Raw genomic sequence first — 21,676 nt, 5'->3', positions numbered from 1 at the left:
ACCTCTCTATTCTCTGTATTCCTCATGGAATCAAAACTTCCAAGGTATCTAATCTGGGTTCTCTATGTTTTCTAGGTAATTTTTGCCTCTGCCTGCTTGTCCTCTAGATTCTATTTTTCCATTTTTGCCATGCTCACAGAAAAATATCAATTCCTGCAAGTAACAGAGCAAGTAACATGCTACCTCGCTCCCCCGCATGACTTTGATTAGACATTTCACCAATGAACTATAACCTCTTCCTGATTACCTTCTTTCCATCTCTTTCCTGGGTCCATGCCCTGCTCCAGGTGCTAGTTGCCCTGAGAGTTAAAACTTCTCCTCTCCTAAGGTAGGATAAGTGTTGTTTTCAAACATCAAATTCCCCCAAAATACACCCAGCACAATGTTTCCATCTCCCTTCACAGAATTATCTCTCTTCATCTAAAGGAGCATTCATTAGTGGAACTCCCTCCCACAATTAAAGAAAAGTCTCCCTCCTTTCCCCTTTCCATTTCAATGTTCCCTATCCCCATCCTCACCTACTCCTCTGTTGGCTTTTCTCTTCCTGAGAGACCAAAGAGGTAACCTTCTCCTCATTGCTAGCCCTTGATTTGACCTGGGCATGTCATATTCTCTAATCCTCTTCCCACTTTTGTGCATTCTCTCTTTTTTAAGTGTAATTCAACCAAATATATATATGTATATATGTGTGTGTATCCATAATATTGATGTATATATGTATGTATAAACATATATGTGTATGTACATAATGTGTGTGTGTGTGCGTGTGTGTGTAATGATTCATCTGCAGGTAAGATGTCACCAGGTTCTGTTTATATGGTTCCAGTTCAGTCTTTTCATTGTTGTTGTTGTTGTTCAGTCTTGTCTGACTCTTCATGACTCCATTTGGGGTTTTCTTGGCAAAGATACTGGAGTGGTTTGCCATTTCCTTCTGAAGCTCATTTAATAGATGAGGAAACCGAGGCAAACAAGGTTAAGTGACTTGTCCAAGGTCAGAAGGCTACTAAGTGCCTGATGCCAGATTTTAACTCAGGTCTTCCTGACTCTATGACTAGCACTCAATATGCTGTGCCACCTTCTTGCTCCTCTTCACCTTTACCTCCTTCTGATGGCTGCCTTCCTTTCAGACTCCTTGTGTACATTTATAAAGAAGCTTCTTACTAAAATCTCTGCTGCCATTCTGTTACTGTGACTCTCCTCAGCTGCTGCATTCTTTCACCTCTCTACATTTCTCTTACCTGTGGTATTCAAGAAGCAAATAATTTCTTCAGGTCTGCTTTTCTTTCTAAGAGCATTTCAAACATCTTTTATTATTTAACAGCCTTCTTTTTTTTTTCATTTTTTAGGGTACAGCACCCTGGGTTTCATCCTGAGCACCATTTGGAATAGAACATTCTGTTCTTCTCATACTTGTTAATGGGTTCAGAACAATTTTTTGTTATTTGAATTACTGTTCCTTTGTGTTTGAAGGTCTTTCTCATGATTGCATGCAGAACTTATTTCTGAGTTTAATTATTAAATTTAACCACTATAAGTCTTGGAATTTGTAGTTTTTTGATTTTGTTTGTTGTTGTCATTCATTTTCTGACTCCTTCCCCTCTGATGGTTGTTTCTCTAGGGGCCAGAGCTCAAAGTCTGTCATCCTTCTTCCATTCTGAGCAATTTATGATTTACCAGTCTAGGTCTCTGCCCTAATTGACTTTTGGAGTGACATAAGTGGGCTCAGCTGAATGCTAAGTTCTTTACCTTAGGTTTAGTTAAGTGCCAAATAGCCCCCTCACACACATTGTCTAGGCCTGGTGGACTGTCGCAGTCATTCTTCTCTTCCCTGGTCCAGTACCAACAGTTCATAAAGTTACTGGTACTACAATGTTGATTTCTATGTATGCATCATCAAAGCTCAAAGGGGATTAGGGGTGGGAGAGACCTGTGTGGAGTTGACCTCTGTTTCCAGAACACATACCCCGCCCTGGCTGTCATAGCCTCATAAAAGTTTCAAAGTCTAGAGCCCAGATCTGCATGGCACTAGGAAAAGGGGAGGAGAGGGTGAAACAAGGGACTGGGGTATGGTATTATTTGTGTTGTTGTAACAAACCTGTGGGTATGTTTGTTGGCTTAACTAGTACAGTTTTATTGCTAGAAGTACAATGGGTGGGGGCCATGTGAGAACATGCTGAACAAATTCAAGCTACGCTTCAGGGCACCATTGTGGTTGTTTTTTAACCTTCTTTTGGGTTTGAGAACTCTTGGACCATGGAGATAGATGAAGATTCTTTATCTTCACATGTAAGTTTTGTTTTAGAGAGGTTTGAGAAGTCATAAAGATCAGGAAAAAAAATGTATAGTGCAAAATCTTGTTGGTCTTAAAGAGTTGGTTTGAAGAGTTTCCTACTCTTTCAAGTGCAGTTTCATTGTCATCTCTAAAACTCCACACAACATATTTCTAGATAATTTGGGGGCTATGAATACAAATTAGGAGGGATCTCAGGAATCCATCTTATGTATTCTATTGGGAAATTTATCTGAGTTCCAGTCTGGTATCCAAATGGATACTCCAAGGAAGTCTCAGTGGAATAAATGTCAGGATCTTAGACTCTCAGAGACAGGAAGGGCCTCTGAGGTTTTTAGATTCAACCTATATCTGAACATGGAATATCCATGATGAAGAAATCACAAAGCCTGCACTTGAACAGTTGTAGTGATGGAGAATTTCCTGAGGATAGTTCTTTCCTCTAATTGTTAGGTCTACTCTGGACCTAACATCTATGTATTCTATCTATGTGTTCATCTATGTATTTACTCACTCATCCATTTAGTTAGCTATCATATTCATTTATTATTGATGGCATTAACTTCATTTATTTATTTAATTACTTTATTGAGTCAATCTCAATTCAATCTCTGTGATTTCCAAACTTTGCTCCTAGATCTGGCGCCAAGTAAAAGAAGCATTATTCATCTTTCACATGACACTACTTCATGTTATTGAAAATAGCTATTAGATCCCCTTAGAATTCTTTCTTCCAGGCTAAATGAAACATCCTCAGTTCCTGCAACTTATCCTCCTAGATTAGTGGGTTCTTGTTTTGGGTTCTGGGCTTTTTTTTGCCTTATATCTTATTGGCAGTCCAGTGAAGCCTATAGATCCCCTCTCAAAACATTATTTTTAAATGCATAATAGAAATCATGTAGGATCAAAATGAAAAGTATTTATATTGAAATATTGTTATCAATTTTTTTTTTTAAATAAGAAAAATTTATGAATCTTAGGTTAGGAACTCCTATATAAAGCATGATTTCAAACACCTTCCATTAGACCTGTAGTATTAAATTGAAATGGATGCTTATGAGCTACCTTTTGACTTAGAAAACCACAAATTAATATTAGCTACTTTATTGCACTTCATTAAATATTTCCCAATTGCATTTTATTCTGGTTTAGACTATACTCTGCAGTTTGACACATCTGCCAGACCAATTCTAGTTTGTTTTAAATGCAATACACGCAACCAAGGACAATGTAATGAATATGGTCTAACCAGGGCTAAGCATAATAACGCTTATCATTATCATTAGCTTTCTTATTGTGGATGATACCTCTCTATTCACACAGCTGAAGTTTTCATTAATGTTTTTAGCTCTGATGTCACTGTGGTGACAAGGCTGATTATGAAAGATTATGAAAGATCCACAGAAGTCACAAAGTATTTCTGAGTACCACATCTGAAGCATGAAACTTTTAGACAAATAAGACCCAGAGGGAGAGTTTGCAGAAGTGGTCCCATGATTATGACGATGCAACTTTGCTTTTTCTAAAAACATCCCATTGTTTTCCTTTTTCTTAAAGGAACAGTCCCTGGTTGACCACAGGTCTGATGATTATACCCTTACATTAGTATGAAGGATGGACAATTTAGGCATTATCTCTAGTGAAAAATAGTGTTTAAAAAAACAGACCAAGAAAAGCTATGCAAGGTCAGCTTGAAACCTCCAGACAATAAACTTGACAGAACATGATCTCTAACAAGTTCCTGAAGGAGGTTCTTCTTATGTAACTCCTTCCCTCCAGCCAAACTCCTACAATAAATGAGCATGATCCTTGAAGAAGATACTTAAGTGCTCCAAAGGATCTTCTGTACAGCTATCTAACTTGCTTGTTTAGTAAAGAAAAAGACAGTTTAGAAGGCCAGAGTGTCTCAGATGAATATATGGCAGAATAAGGGACAATCCTCTAGACATCCTTTCTCAGGGAAAGCAGAAAGAGACAACAATCTTTATATATTTTAGTCTGAAAAGGACAAATGTAGGTCTAATAGCAAGAGAGCATTTTTTTTCCTTCACTCTCTGTTGCTGCTTTTTATTTGGGGAGTAGCATGGGACAGTGGGTGGCACACTGATGCCAAGGAGAGCTGAGTTCAAATCTTGCCTCTCTCACTTACTAGGGAGCATAGGATAATAAATAGACATCTCAGGTGCTTCATTGTTACCCCTACAATATCAAGGTAGTCACTCAGAAAGTTGAGCAGGTTTCCTATGGAGAATTTTGGGGGGAAATTTGGAGAAGAGTTGCCCAAGATGAGAATCTGTGGATGAGTTATAATCTGCCCTACTGGAGGGAATATCTTAATCCATAAGATCACAGATCTATTGAAGTAACTAAAGTTTGATGCTTCAAAGCATCTGGCTTCTTAAAAATGCCCAAAAGGCAAATAGAAAGTGATAAAACAATGTTACAATTACAAAATCTGAAACACATATGCTTAAGTTACCATTGGAGGAGGTAGTTGGGAGAATGAACATGAGAGATAAATGTCTCCAGGCTTTTCAATCAACTAGTTATTACATAATTTTTCCTACCACTTATTTTATTAAGAATTCCAACCTCTTCTAGCCTACCTTTGATGATTATCTTTAAAATAATATTTTGGCTCAGATAGTTATCAAATAAATAATATGAGAACAAAAACAAGCTTTTGTGAAAAATAATAGTAATATTTAAATATGATGGGGTTTTTTTTAAAGTCCACATTACATCAAGAAGAAAACAAAATTGAGACTTCTTCAAAGATAACTTGGTGAATATTTTCCTAATATTGATTAATTTGTTAGTAATTTATAGTAGTTATACATGATATTTAAAGGTATTTCCCCTGGTAGAGTTATTGAAATGGCAGTTGAATTATGTATCAGATCATGTAAAATAGAGGCATTTTAATAATTTTGTTTGTTTGTCTTTTTGTCAGGAGGCCAATGAAGAACATCTTGGTTAGTTTCAAAGGTAACAAAATATACTAGAAAGAAGCTAGAATAAAAGTTATGATACACGTTTTAATTTCCCACCTAATCATAAAACTATAAGATTTAGGATAAGACAGGAATACAGGGGTCAACTGATCCCACTCACTCATTTTAAAGATGAAGGAACTAAGTAGGTGATAGGGCCACAGACCTGGAGGAGATCTCTGAAGACATCCAGAGAACTCTCGTTAATTTTACAAGTAAAGAAACTGAGGCTTTGGAAGGCTAATTGACCTAACTAAGTCAGAGGTAGGATCTCTGGTTCCCACACCAGTGGGTTTTCTTGTTTGCTTGTTTGTTTGTTTTGTTTTGTTTCTTTTTATTTTTCCCACTCTACCATTTAGAGTTAAGCAGCTTGCCCAAAGAATCATGTGCAGTAAATCTATGGGTTAGAATTAAAACCCAAATGTTCCGGGACATTTACACTATAATACACACACACACACACATTCATACACATATGTACTGCATGTATGTATATATATAGCATATATGTATATTTGTATATATTATACCTTATATCATATCAGATATGTGTGTATACATACATACATACACACACATACATATCTGGTATGTATTGTTTGCATATTGTCTTCCTTACAGAAGTGAACTCTTTAAGTTATGACCTGTTTTTTACTTTCTTTATATCCCTTCTTCTTGGCACAATGGCTGCCACATAGGTGGTGCTTAATAAATCCTGATTAACAATGATAATTGTAAGGCATGCCTTACATAGAGGGTAATTTTCAGGATCAGATAAAGTAACATTTATGTTTTGCACATAGGAAGTAAATATTTGAAGAATTAATTAATGAAATAAGTTGTGATGGTGGTTAGAGATAATCTAAAATACTGTTTAAATGTAAAATATTGCTAATAAGCTAATCAATATTTGTGCTGACTCTACCCTCTTTCAGTTGAGTTAAGTTCGTAAATATCTTTTCCCGAAAGGTAAAGCCATAGAACAGGCAGAGTACATTTCTGTCTGTACCTTCTGAATAAACATTATAATAATAAAAGTAGGTTTTTTTTTTCTTTTACCAAATAAAGGAAATTGGACAACATTCAGAACTCAAGCTCTTAGGTTTCATTGTGCGGTTTAACAACTATGTACATTTGACATGTACATTTGACAAGTTGTACCTAGACTACTTATCTTTTTTGTTTCTGTTGGAGACATTACTAATATAATATCTTAACTCAACTACAAACAAAAGAAATTCTAGTATCACTTCCTAGTAACCACAGATCCCTTAATAATCAGTAAATTTATTCTTTAATGTAACTGTTAAACATTGTGGTATGATGTCACATATGGCAACTTTTCAAGTGTTCCCACTGACTTATCCCATTTTCAAGTAGACAGAAAGAAACAGTTCAAGTATTGTGGAGCCACAGTCAGGATCACACAAAATTTATCAGCTTCCATGTTAAAGGATCAGGGGTCTTGGAATATGATATTCTGGAAGGCAAAGGAGCTAGGATTACAACGTAGAATAACCTACCTAGAAAAACTGAGTATTCTCTTTCAAGGGAAAAATGGATATTTAAGGAAAGGGAAGACTTTCAAGCATTCCTGATTAAAAGACCACAGCTGAATAGAAAAATTAGCATTCAAATACAAAGCAAGAGAAGCATAAAAAGGTAAACATGAAATAGTAATCATAAGAGTCTCAAAATAGTTAAACCATTTACATTCCTATGTGGAAAGATGATACATGTAAGTCCTAAGAACTTTATCATTATTAGATCATTTTAAAGGTGTTTACATAGACAGCATGATGAAGAGTCAATTGCATTGGAAGGATCTCCAAAAATTTTAAAAAAATGAAGGCAGGAGAAAGGATGCCCTGGGAGGAGAAGAAGAAAGGGAGAGGTGGAATAGGAAAATGTTTCTTACAGAAAAGATGTGTACAAGAAAGAGTTTTTACAGTGGAGAGGAAAACAGGGTGGCAGATAATGCTTGAACCTCACCCTCATTGGAATTGGTCCACATATATCTATATCTATCTGTACACACACATGCACATGCACACACACACACACATATTAAGTTGTGTATGGATATATAACTTATGAAACATGGAAACTGGAGGGGAAAGAGATAAAAGAAAGAAGAAAGGGATGATAAAATGGAGGACAGATGAAGGGAGACAGTGGTTAAAATCAAAATAGACCTTTGAGGACGGACAAGAGAAAAGAGAGAGAGAGAAGAAAAAGAAAATGGGATGGAAGGAAATACACAGTAATCATAACTGTGAATATCAATGGCATGATCTCACTCATAAAATGAAAGTGGATAGTAGAATGAATTAGAAAGCAAAATTCAAGAGATTTTACAAAAGATATACTTGAAGCAGAAAGCCGTACAGTTCAAATGAAAGACTGGAGCAGAACCTAATATACTTCAGCTTAATTTTTAAAAAACAGGAGTAGTGATCATGATCTCAGACAAAGCAAAAGCAAAAACAGACCCAATTAAAAGAGGTAATCAGGGAAACAACATTTTCCTGAAAGGAACCATAGATAATGAAGCAATATTAAAAAAAAAAGATAATTCATAGTAAGATTCTCTGATGAAGACCTTGTTTCTCAAAGATATATTAAGGAGAGAACTGAGTCGAAGTATATTTTTTTTTAAAAAGTAAGAGACATTCTTGAATTAATAAAAGGATATGAACAGATCCCATGCAAAAATGCTCTAAATCACTGTTGACTAGAGAAATGAAAATTAAAACAATTCTGAGGTACCACCTCACATCCATCAGAAATGGCAAATGCTGGAGGGGATGAGGGGAAAATAGGTACACTAATGAACTGTTGGTGGAGTTGTGAACAGGTCCAACCTTTCTAGAAAACAATTTGGATGTATACCCAAAGGGCTATAAAACTGTAGTCCTTTTGACCTAGCAATACCACTACTAGAATTGTACCCCAGAGAGATCTAAGAAAAAGAAAAAGGACCCATATGTATAAAAATATTTGTAACAGCTCTTTTTGTGGTGGTAAATGATTGAAATCGAGGGGATGCTCATCGATTGGGGAATGCCTGAATAAGTTGTGGCATATGATTATCATGGATTACTACTATGCTGTGGAAAATGATGAAGGGAATGGTGCTAGAAAAACGTGTCAAGATCTGTATAAACTGTTGCAAAGTGGAGTGAGAGTACCTGAGAGATCACTGCACAACAACTGTAATGTTGTAATGGTCTACTGTGAAAGATTTGGTTACTCTGCTCCATACAGAGATGCAAGAAAATTCCAAAAGACTAATAAATAATAAATAATAAAGACTAACAAATATTATTCATCTCCAGAGAGAGAATTGATGAATTATGAGTGTAAATAAAATTGTAATTTTCTCAGTTTATTTTTCTTGCTTTTTGAATTACGGCTAATACGGATTTTTTTTTTTTTTGCATTATTTCACATGTATAGTTGATATCATATTGCTTACCTTCTTAGTGAGTGGAGGAGATGGCAAAGATGCTGAAGTAGTTTACAATTTGCTTCTCTAATTTTTTTAATGAAAAATTTCATTCACTTTATTCCTAACAAACTTTCCCATCATCCCCCCCCCACTTATCTACTCACACTTGATTTTATCAGAAAAAGAAAAAGAGGAAGTCCTTGTAACTAACAGTCTTAGACAAATAAAAATCCCCATGTTTTCAGTGACTAAAAACATACACCATACTCTGAATCTTGAACGGCTTTCTGCTTCAAGTATATCTTTTGTCATCTCTCTGTCAGGCAGTCTATAGGACAATTCCTCATTAGTCCTCTGAAACTGCACTGGTCATAGTTTTAAGTCTTCCAACAGCCATTGCACTGGTCATAGTTTTAAGTCTTCCAACATAGTTTTAAGTTTTACAGTAGATTTTAATTTTTCTCTTTATTTAAATCATATATTTTCTATAATTTGTACTTAGGCTCACCAATTCTATATGATAAAATTATTTAGTCCCACTGAAGTCACTTAGCCTCTCATATATAAAATGAAAGTTTTGGGATAGATGACATCTGAGGTCCTTTCCAGATCTAAATGTGAGAAAAAGCTTGAATTCTTTCTTCAAAGAAGCTTAATTGATTATATGTGTGTATGTATGCACACCTGTATGTATACACATGTGTGTATATATACACACATATATGCATATGTATACACACAGAAAAGAGAGAAACAAAGAGAGACAGAGAGAGAGAAAGAGAGAGAGAAATATTCTTCTGTGTATATACATATACACATCCACAGAAGAAGCAGAGACTGAGAAGCAGAGAGGTTAAGTGTCTTGCCTAGGGACATCCAGACACGCAGACAGTAAAAGTCAGACAGGATATAAGCCCCAGTCTTCTTGACTAAACCATGCTGCCTTTCTGTGTTTATGCATTGGTTCTGTGAGCATGTCTTAGATTGAAATTTTGGACTTGGCCAACTTCCTCTGATACTCTCAGATAGGTAAGGTAGTCCTTGCATAATCATATATACTTTGTGGATTTGGTGACTGACTTTAGGCCAGACCTTCTGTTGATATAGTCACATTAGATGAGGTTTTAGTGTGTAAACAAGACGTAGCTACCCTGATTCCTTTCTAAGTCAAGAATGAAACAATAGTATTAGATGAGAAAACAAATAGCTAGGCCCCTGGAGCATTGAATTAGCTACCTTGATCCTTTTCTGAGTTATGAATCCCTTATGATAGAGAATGGAGCCAGATTACATGAGAAAACAAATTAGCCACTCCTCTAGGGAGTTTAATTAGCTAATCTCAGAAGAGCTAAAGGAAGTCGAGGCTCAGATCAGTTATTTGCTAAAACTGTTTCAAGAGAAAGAAGAGATTAAACATTCCTCTTCCTCTCACAACATAGTCTCCAACAGTAGAGCAACAGACAGCCCATCCATCAGTGTGAGAGTGAGAGATATATAATAGTTGTTAAATAAATACTTATTGATTGCTATTCAAATAAATGCCTTTCTTAAGAGCTCTTTGAGTCTACTGTCTGATTGTTCATAGGAAGCACAGTGGCGTGAGATTGTAGTATATAAGATCAGCCAACCAGAGGGTAGCTTAGAATAGGAGGTAGTGTTACTTTCTGGGGACAACTCTAGAGTGTAAATGCAACTTGAGGAAGTGATTCGGAGGAAATATAACATATATCTGTTATCAGGGATTTGACCTTATGTCCACTAAGCCTGTTTAATTTTTAACATTTTATAGTTTTATGTGTTTCAGAAGTTAAATAAATGGGGTTCTTGTTAACATGTCCTTTTTAAAAGAGCATAAATTCAGAAACCAGCAAACTCTTCAGACAGCAACAACCTCAGTTTTGCATTTCGTTTAGTATTTCCAAGGTTTTTTTTTTCTCTCTTTTGTATATGTCAAGGTAGCAATTATACTGTAATTCACTTTGATTTAACAAATATTTATGAAAGGGGAGTTTTGGAGTAATTTCATCTCTCATGATACGTTTAGTTGTGTGTAATCCCTGAACTTGGAGAAATTAGGAGGTAAGGAACCTAACTGGTATGAGAAGCAGGTAGGTTTAAATAAAAATTGAGATCTTTGAAATGTAGAGCCATGGTTTGGGGATAGTGAGAGAAGGCAACCAGTAACAGAGGGCAATCCTGGAGCACTGAACTGCACGCACCATCTGGACTATGAGATTACAAAGTACAGGTGAGGTATGAGAGTCATTCGTCTTCTGACAATATATTTTTTTAAGACTCTAAAACATGGATTATATCACATGCTAAGCATTTATCTGTTGCTTTGAAAGTTCAAAGAGACTGTGCTCTTTAACTTTGCTAAGAAGTTAGGACAGAATCAGGAATTGTATCGTAATTCCCCTATAAATGTAGATTTTAACTCCTTTTTCTATTGAGCACTAAAATTGTTTTGCTACTTGATTTACTTCCATACTATTGGAATTTATGAAATATGGATTTACTTTTATATTACTTATATCAATTAAATGTTTTTGCTATTAAATTTATGTATCTCTAGCATTTCCAGCAGTGGTTACTCATCTTTGGGATGGGGGCTTGATCACTTTTTTTAAAAATGATGGTCACATAGACATGCCAAATCTGGGAGTGATTAAGAGGAGAAGAAAGCACTTACTCCTATCAAACATTACTAATTGCTAAAGATAGAGAGAAAAAAATAAAAAGTTCCTGCCCTCAGAGAACTTACTTTCTACCAGAGGCCTCTACTGGGAGAATCATGCCAAATAGGTATCGATGCTGTGCTTCAGCTTTCTGATCTGCTCTGTCTTCCTGTCAACCCTGAAATGACTTTACTGACTTCCACTAAAGCATATTTAAGACCCTACTTAATTCAGCACTTTTGCCCAAGACCAGGAGATTCAAGCATGAAGATTTAGATGTAACTCTCTACTCCGAGCACGTGCTATTATATCCTTAATAAGAAGAATTAAAACATTTGCTCTGCTTCTCCTCGGGCTTCAAAGGCAATTTTCTTTTTTTAAATGACTAACAGTGTAAAGGGGCCAAAAAGTGGTGACAAAACTTGACACCATCACATTTATTCTATAACAGTCTTGCCCTCTAACATGAGAGGGACAATTCTGAAGGAACAGTAAATTAAGTTCAGACATTTTGCAGCAATTAAAACTTTTGTCCTTAAAACACCAGAAGCAAGGTCATGTCAGGAATCTTTCCTCTTCAGGGAATTTGCAATGGCAAATCCAATAACAGGAAGAATGATAGATCCATTGCTTCCAGAAAGATAGTATCATCTCCTCTTTTAATATTATTTTATCATCATCATCATCGTCGTCGTCATTATAAAGTACCACTTTACTGTATGTCACTAAGCATCTTTTGCAGAGGTATAGGTTGGAGAAGAATTGGGGCTGTCAGGAACTTCATCTGGTGATGATAGGGTTTCATCCATTGTTTAGGTATTAAATGTGAAGTAATATTTATTCACAAAAGAAAATTAAGTGTCCTCTCTGAAGGCTGTTACCAATTGCCCAAACTATGCTTCAAAGCCTTGCTTAAATTAATTAATCAGTGACTAGCCATGATGGGAAAATGTTTGCATTCTCATGACATCATTAAAACAGCAAATAGGGGAGAGGATTCTGAAATGGTGGAGTAGGTCAGAAAATTCCAAGCTCTCAAGAATTTCGCCTGCACAAAAGAGTTAAAATAGCACCTTAGGGTGGACAAAGTGTGGGTGAAGATAAATAAAAATAAAGGCACCACAGGGGTCTTCCTAGGAAAATTAGAGAAGTTTGGAAGAAAAATTCCTGGACCAGGTCTGTTGGTGAATAGCAAACACCTCCAGACTAGGTTCCCTTTTAACAATAAGCCACAAGCCCTGGGGTTATTTGGTTTGGGAGACTGCATCAGCCCTAGCAACAGAAACTTTTACACCCAAATAGTGGGAGGATTTGGAGGTTTGAGCCCCAGAAAATTGAGGGAACCTCTTCTGATAAGTAACGCCAGACCTAGCTGTGCTGCAAAGAGCAACTGGGTAAGAAGGAACCACCACACCCAGTGAGCGTAGAAGCAGCAGGGCAGAAGGCCCCTGACTGTGGGCACTTGCAGGAGGTTGGAGGTTTGGCTTTGGTTCCACACTAGAGCTGAGAACTGAAGATCTGGGCCAAGAGACACCATCCACCACACCCCAGGGCTAGAGGTGATTACAAAAATTAAACTGTTACCACAAAAAAATGCACAGGCAAAGGAGAAAGAATCCAAACACAGAAAGCTATTATGGGAATAGGGATGACTGGAGATCATCTTCTGAGAAGGATATTGAAGCAAAGGAACCCCCAAAGAGTAACTTCAGATGACCTCCTGCCCAAAAAGAATTCATCGAAGATCTTTAAAAAGACTTTAAAAATCAAATGGCAGAAATGGAGGAAAAATTTTAAAAAAAATAAGAATAATCAAGGAAAAACAAAAGGTTATGAAAGGAAAGTCAACCAATTAGAAAAGGAGATCCAGAATCTTAAGAAAGAAAATGATACCTTGAAAATTAGAATTGAGTAAAGTGAAACCAGCGAAATTATAAAAGATCAAGAAATAATTAACCAAAATATAAATAATGAAAAAATTGAAGAGAAAATGAAACATAAGAAAAACAACAGATTTAGAGAATATATCAAGAAGAGAAAATATAAAAATAATCAGACTAACAGAAAGTTATGATCAGAAAAAGAATCTTGACACAATAATACAAGAAATGATTAAATTGCCCTGAAGCATTAGAACAAGGGGTTGAGTAGAAATAGAAAAAATCCTTTGATTACCACTTAAAAGAGATCTTATGAGGAAAACTCATAGGAATATCATAATCAAATTCTGAAAACCCCAGCTCAAGGATAAAATATTAAAACCATCAAGATTAAAACAATTTTAATATGATGGAGCCACAATTAGAGTCATACAAGACCTAGCAGCAGAAACATTAAAGGAACGCAAGTCTTGGAACACATTATATAGATGAGCAAAAGAACTGGGGCTCCAGCCAAAAGTATCATACCCTGTAAAGTTAAGTATTATCCTGAATGAAAATAAAAATGGACATTTGATAACCTCTCAGACTTTGAAGACATCATTAAAAAAAATTCTGAACTTAATAGAAGATTTGACATACAAGAACCAATAGAAATATAAGGTATATACCAATGACTGATTACAAGGAATTCATAAGGACAAATTGTTTACCTTTTATATATGTAAAATGTATGTCTAAGATTCTTATTAATAATTGGGCAGCTCATAACAAAGATTGGGGTAAACCTGACCTTGATATTAATTTAAGAAGTAAAACCATTTAGGAATAGCTTTAAAAAAAGTAATTATTTTATACGAATGAGGTGCAAAAGGACAAACTGATACAGAGGAATTAGGTGGAGGAGGAGAGCTGGCAGTTAGTTTTGGTAACCTACTTTCATCAGGAACAGGTTTAAGAGGGAATAATATATATATATTTAGAAGAATATAAAAGTCTTCTAAATCCAGAGGAAATAAAATGATAGGGGCACTGGAAGAGGAGAGGACAAGAGAAGGATTTTTTAGAAGGGAGGATGAGGCAATAGATAAAAGGGGGTATTAAAGGGTGATTAGATTCATAGGAATGGGAGGATAGGGGAGAGATCCTTGGAGTGGGGTAGGCAAGTAATAGGAGGGCAAAGTAGTGGGTAAAAGTAAACTAGAGGAGGCAGGAGGGATAGGAAATAAGAGATATGCACAAACGTGAAAACAAAGATGAAGAGTAGAATATTTTTGGGAAAGTCTATGTCTATATATGTATGTGTATATGTATATGTGGATGTATATACCCATAGCTATAGAGAAACATATCCAAACTTTACTGTAGCCTTTGGGGAAAGGGAGGAGGAGGGAAAAAAGAAACAACGTAAAAAAAAAATGCACAGCAGAGAGCAAAAGAAAACGCATAAGAAATGAAGGAATAGTTGGCTAATTCTCAACGCAACATGTATTATTCATCATACAGGCCTTCTTGAAATGAAAATTTGTTGTTACATATTTTGAATCCTCTCATGTTCTGCTATGCAAGTGACAGATCTGTTTTTCTTTCTTACTTTTTATTTAAATCCCAATATTTAAGGTTATGATATATTTTTGGTTTTTTTCTCTATTCTGTATTTGTGTTTCAGAGTCTTTGACTCCAAAATAATTATTTTTAATAAAAAAATAAAACAGCAAATACTATTGGTGGCAGTCTGAGGAAGCAGACAGTAGTAGCAGAGCCAGGGATGATTTCCATCAGGGACATGGCCTTAGGAGTAAGAATTGCCAAGGCTTTTTTCTTCAGTCCTTCCTGCATAGGTTAACTGTCCACTGGCTATAAGAGACTGTGGGAAACTATACTCCTGCAAGCATTCAAGGAGAATTTCCCTTGTAATTTAATGGCTGTTGCTCTTTATAGAAATGCATTTTGCTTTGAACTAATTGGTCTGGTAAAAGAAACATTAATGGAGGTTCCTCATTTTTGCTTTCGAGCAAATATTATCTGGACAGTTAATTGCCAAATCAAGAGTGCTGAACTTTGAATCAGAAAGGATGGAATTTAAATCCTGTCCCTGTTGTTTATATATTTCAGTCTTGCCTGATTCTTCATGACCCCATTTAGAGTTTTCTTTGCAAAGATCCTGGACTGGTTTGCCGTTTGTTTGTCCTACTCATTATACAGATGAGGAGATGAGGCAAGTAGCAGTAAGTGACTTGCCCAGGGTCACAAAACTGTTAAGTGCCAGAGGTCAGATTGGAACTCAGGAAGTTGAATCTTACCAACTCCAAGCCTGGCACTCTACTGTGCCACCCAGCTCACAACCTCCATTTTCTCATCTATAAAATGAAGATTATAATAACACTTAACTGAGAGGGTTATTGTGAGAGGAAAAAACAAGCTAACATGTGAATAATAAACCTTAAGGTACTATATAAACGCTATTTATTTTATAATAGCAATAATTGATCATGATCACCAAAACAGTATCTTAAACTTTGGGAAGTTTCAGATAACCCACGCTGGAGGCAGGGAAGTACAGATGCCTGTGCAGATCACAGAAGCGATGATTTACTTCAAAAGATATGCCATTTTAAAGCCTCTACTAAAAGTAGCTCATAACAAAGGAATTTATTATCTCACAATAAAGTGGCACTAGTTGTTGGCAAAATTTGCAATGGGAAAAATTTATTTTTACAATTCAGCACTTTTTTTTATCTTTCTTTAGAATGCTGGGGAGCATACAGCATATCTACTTCCTACCTCCAACACAGTGTACTCCAGCCATCTGCCATAGATACCCTACCTTGGTACTACACTACATTCTGAACTCTACTTTACCACTTCCCTTACCCACACCCCAAATCAAAACTACCTTCTGTGTTTGTCTCTCCTTTTGAGATTAAATATCTAATCATCATATAAACTAATTCTTGCTAATGATAGATATTTGCAATTGAAAAGGGAGTTTTGGTTATAGCAATGCTTTAAGTTATCAGAATGGATTCTTAATGTAGAAAATTTCAATCAGGATTGTACACCAGTAGAGCAGTAGCAATAATAAAAATACTAGCTAACACTTATATATGCCATGCACTGTGCTAAGTGCTCTACAGTTATTATCTCATTTCATCATCACAACCACCATAGAAGGTAGGTGCTGTAATTATCCCCGTTTTATGATTGAGAAAATTCAGACAAACAGGTTAAATAACATGCCCAGGATCACAAAGTGTCTGAGGCTGGATTAGAACTCAGGTCTTTGGATTCTAGGCCGCGGGTTCTACCTACTGGACCACCTGGAAGAATCATAAATCTAGAACTGAATGAAACCAATAGAAGCCACCTAGTTTGACCCCCTCCTTTTACAGAGGAGTAACTGAGATCTGGGAAGCTAATTGACATTTACCCAAGTAATTTACACAAGGAGTGTAATTTACAGTAGTGTAAATTACATTTACATAAGTAGTAAGCATCAGAGATCAGTGCCTAAATCCTCGGACCCCAGAACCATTTTGCTTTCTAGTACCACTCAGTAAGCTTCAAATCGCATCATGAACAACTGTCTGTTTGTCATGAACAATTTGTCTATTTATCCTACATTTCGTTACATTAGCCTTCAAAGAAAACATTAAGCTTTTTATGACTAAATAATATTGAACATTAAACATTTTGAACATCCGAAATTTTTAAAATCCCTCAACTACTTACAAAGTCTTCTTTATAACCACTCATGAGATGAGCAATATGTTATTCCCCCCATTCTAAACTGAGTCTTGGAGAAGTTAAGAGATGATGAAATCAGAACTAGAATCCAGATTCTGACTCAATTTTTTGATTGAGTTCAGTGTTTTTTCTCAGTAGTGTATACTGTTTTCCTCAATTATATGTGCAGTTCCCACCCTCCCTTACTGCTTAGAATATGTCCTCTTATAACTTGAAACTCGAAACTCATAAAATAAGTAGTTCTCAAATTCCAGAGAAGTTGCATTCTAAAAATTCACCTGTTTGTTTGAAATTTGGACTATGTTTTTCCATATAGAAAATTCTATGCATGGTCTTCATATTCCTAGACCCAAATGAAACCCACAGTAGCTTTATAAAAGATATACCTGAAACATAATTCTTTTTTTTCTGAAATATGATTCTAATGGAACCCTTACCACCATATGCAACAATGTTTCTTTGGAGAAAATCCATTTATAACTTCAATTTGAGATGCCACAAAAACTTCTCTCCCTACGTCTATTCCCATTGCTCTGGGATCTCCCCTTTCCATCTGTCCTGCCTATTATGAAATAGGATGAAAAATATCTCAGGTCTCAACCAATAACAAACTGTGCCTCCAACAAGATGAGATCCAAGGCTTGGAGAGCTAGGGATCTAATTTTTTAAACTGGGAAGTAAATGGAAATGTTAATAGTATACATCAATTCCAAAGGTTTTTGATGCTTATACTCTAAAATGAGAAACTGGGAATGGCGTTATAATTCCATTGGCATAGGGAGCTTTGGAATAAGGAAACTTCCTCTACCAATGCAGGTCAGCACCAGCTCTGTAAACTTAGCATCTTGAAGAAGTAACCTAGAGGACAGAGATATTGGATGGGTTGCCAACAGTCACACAGCCAGTATGTGTCATGGACAGTACTTGAACCCAGGTCTTCTGGGCTTTGGAGAAAACTCTTTATCAGCCATGCCATTCTTATTTCACACAATTTGCTTATACTTATGCTCTACAAGTAAACAGTACAAATTGCTAGCATTTTTCTTTGGGCTTAACTGGAATAGCTTTCACACTTCTTACATAATTGGCTGATGGCTAGAGCCAATTCCACAGTGTACTCTGGGCGTGAGTATCCAAATGATCATAGGAAAAACACTAAATATGTAACTAACTCTTGGGTGGTAACAACTGTCTCCACGTGATTCATGAGCTGATAATGGCCTATTTCAACACTCACAGAATTTCAAATATCAAAGGAACCTTAATGATTATCTAGTCTAATCCATTAACTGAAAAAGAATTCCATCCATAGACATTCCGTAGACAAACCATCATTCAGTCTTTACCTGAAAATCTCCAGAGTAGGAACTCATTAACTCTAGACTCAGTTCATTCAATTTTTGGATATTGTTGTGTTTGTCCTTCGTTGTCATCAGAAAAATGATGACATGATTTGCACTTGACTTTGTTTTGAGTGAGGGAGGGCTGTGCAGGTCACCCCCCTCACCTTCTCTTCCAGAGCCATCTGGATCCAGTGACCAGATATTCGTCAGGATGACTGGAGATGACCCAGGATTGAGAAAGTATTTCTTTACATGGATAAATGAAAAAACTCACAGCTGGACATACTTATCATAAGACTTTATCTAGAGTTAAAAGGATCTCAGAGGATATCCAGCCCAACACCCCCATTTTACAACACTCCCAGATCATAGAACCAGTAAGTCTGAAGCAGTGTATAAACTTAGGTTTTCCTGACTCTGGGCTCAGCATTCTATCCAAATACTTGGTGGTTAATGTAGTTCTCCTCCCACTAAGGCTCCTGTAATGCGTAATTACTAAAGAAAAATGTTCTGGGTTCTCACAGTACAGATCTGAAGGTTAAGATCTAGCAAGTCCTACCACATTGGAAAAAAAACTTTAAAAATGGACAGATGATGGGTGATATCTCTTTTTTGGATCACCTATTTCATTTCAATCTGGATCATTACCAAACTGGCCATGGTATGAATTATTTTTAGCGGTGGCAACTTCTCAAAGACACAAAGAGTCACTGAGAATTGAGTCGAGGCAGTGTTGATAGGTCTCAGAGGAGAATAGGCACACTGAAGAAAATGCAAACTGTTTCATTATTGAAATATGAGCTGCATGAGGGCAAGGGCCATGTTTCTGTCTTTCTTGTATGCTCAATATTTAGCATTGTGTCTAGAACATAGTGAGCTCTTAATAAATGCTTGCGTATTGACTGGTTGATTGATATTCAAGTAGCAAACGATCTTCAAGACAGTTTGCCCTCATTGTGGTGAGATAATTAATTAGCCAATGAGTAGCTTTCAACAGATCTAGGACAGCGTCTTTATGTCCTTTGAATAAAGTTTAGCAGTTAGGTGGTAGCTGCAGAGGAAGTATTGTGCTTGAGCAGGGAAGACCTGTGTTCAAATGCTACATACCTCAGATACTTTGCAGCTGTATAACCCTTGACACATTACTTTGCCTTTCTCAATCTCAATTTCTTCATCTGCGAAATGTGAGTAATAATAGCACCTACTGCCCAGAGTTACTGTAAGGATAAAATACAATTACATTTGTAAGGCACTTTGCAATTATGTGTTACTATTATTTCCTTTGAAAGCTATATTCCCTATGCCCATCACTTGGGGAATGACTGAATAAATTGTGGTATATGAACGTAATGGAATACTATTGTGCTATAAGAAATGGTGAACAGGAAGACTTCAGAGAGGCCTGGAAAGACTTACATTATCTGATGCTGAGTAAAAGGAGCAGAACCAGGAGAACTTCATGCACAGCAACGACCACAGTGTGCAAGGATTTTTCTGGTAGACTTAGAACTTCCTTGCATTGCAAGGACTTAAAAAATTCCCAATGGTCTTTTAAGGCAAAATGCCTTCCACATCCAGAGAAAGAACTGTGGAATTCAGTCACAGAATGTAGCAGATCATCTTCTTTTGTATTATGTTTTGGTGTGTTATATGATTTCTCCCATTCATTTTAATTCTTCTATGCAACATGACTAAGGTGGGGGTGTATGTAGTGGGAATGTATGTGTAGAACCTATAGAGAATTGTATGCCATCTTGGTGGGGGTCAGGGTAGGGAAGAAAGAGGGGGAGGGAGGGGAAAAAAATCTAGGTTATATAGAAGTGATTGTGGAGCACTGAAAATAAATAAAACAATAATGAAAAAAAAACTATATCTCCTGTTTGTCAATATATCAGTTTCTGCTTGCTACAAAATGAGAATTGATCTTATGAAATCAATACTTCTGAGATATGGAGAGCAGGATTTTCTAGTACTGAAAATATGAGACCTTACAAAACATATTCAATTTAATGAATGAAATAAGATGTTTGGAAAAAGTGATTAGTGCAATGCCTGGCACATGGTAAGATCTTTATAGATGCTTAGTCCCTTACCCCCTCATAAAGACAGCAGCAGTTGATACACAAGACCTGGGTTGAAATCTTGGTTCTTTGTCACCTTTCCTCTCTACATCTCAGAATTCTCATCTGTAAAATAAGATGATTAGACTAAATGACCCCTATCTGTAAATCTAATATCCTACTTAAATGTATTTGCTCTGCATTTGCCCCCTTTTTTTGCACCCTAAATATCAGCCTAGCTAGTATACTTCTAATTCAATCTCTGGCTTAATACTCTCTAATTTCTAGAGAGGAAATGTGAGGATTAGACAAGTTTTTGACATAACGAAATAGCCAATAATGACAAAGGAAAGTGAAAAATTTCTGTAGCATGACTAAGGTGAAAATGTATTTAATAAGAATGTGTGTGTAAAACCTACATAAGATTGCATGTTGTCTCAGGGAGGGATGGAGGGGGAAAAAATCTAAACTATGTGGAAGTGATTATAGAAAACTGAAAACTAATTAATAAAAAAAATTAGACCAAAAAAAGTGCATATTTTTTCTCATGACCATAGTAGGCACAACTAACTTGACTTGATGATGTAATTCGTTCTTCAAGTTCCCTTGTTAGATTTTTAACACATCTGTGTCTACACCCTGTTGGGGGTGTAAGCTCAGTTCCATGTGGACAGTCTTGGGCAGGTAAAAGTAAGGACTTCTAACCTCAGAGTTCTCATGAGGCCCCCCAGGGAACAGCTGGGAATTGAGGAGTGAGACACGGGCTATCTCGTGCATCTCCTCCTCTTCTCCGTGGGATACGTGCTGGGGAGAGCATCCCGCCCTCGAGATTGGCCTGGGGTCTGAGCACACCTGTTGTTGACTAACAAAAGGCTGAGAGCACGCCCGGTATTCACGTGCAAACAATAAAGCAGGAGAGCTTAAGTAGGGTCAGGAAAGCCCGAAGGCGCTCTTAGCACTGAGGGGCCCTTACAGGACAGAAGACCCCTCTTCCTTCTCTTCGCTCTCCCCTCCCCCTCTCTCCCCACTTACACTTCTGCTTCCAATCTCTTACCGTAAGATCTTTGCCTCCTTGGGAGATTTCTCTCTCCCTCCTAAGGAAGAGCTCCCCCTGCACATGTAACCAGGACCCTGAATAAAGCCTAACCCTTGTTCGACTCCGGAAAGTCTCTTCTCTCATACGTTTATCCGGTTTGGCCAACCGAAGACCTGGGACAGGTAAGGTAAGACTCGG

Source organism: Notamacropus eugenii, chromosome 7, assembly GCF_028372415.1.
Source record: "Notamacropus eugenii isolate mMacEug1 chromosome 7, mMacEug1.pri_v2, whole genome shotgun sequence".
Classification (NCBI taxonomy): Eukaryota; Metazoa; Chordata; class Mammalia; order Diprotodontia; family Macropodidae; genus Notamacropus; species Notamacropus eugenii.
The sequence above is the reverse complement of the archived record's forward strand: the minus strand, read 5'-3'. Positions refer to the sequence as shown.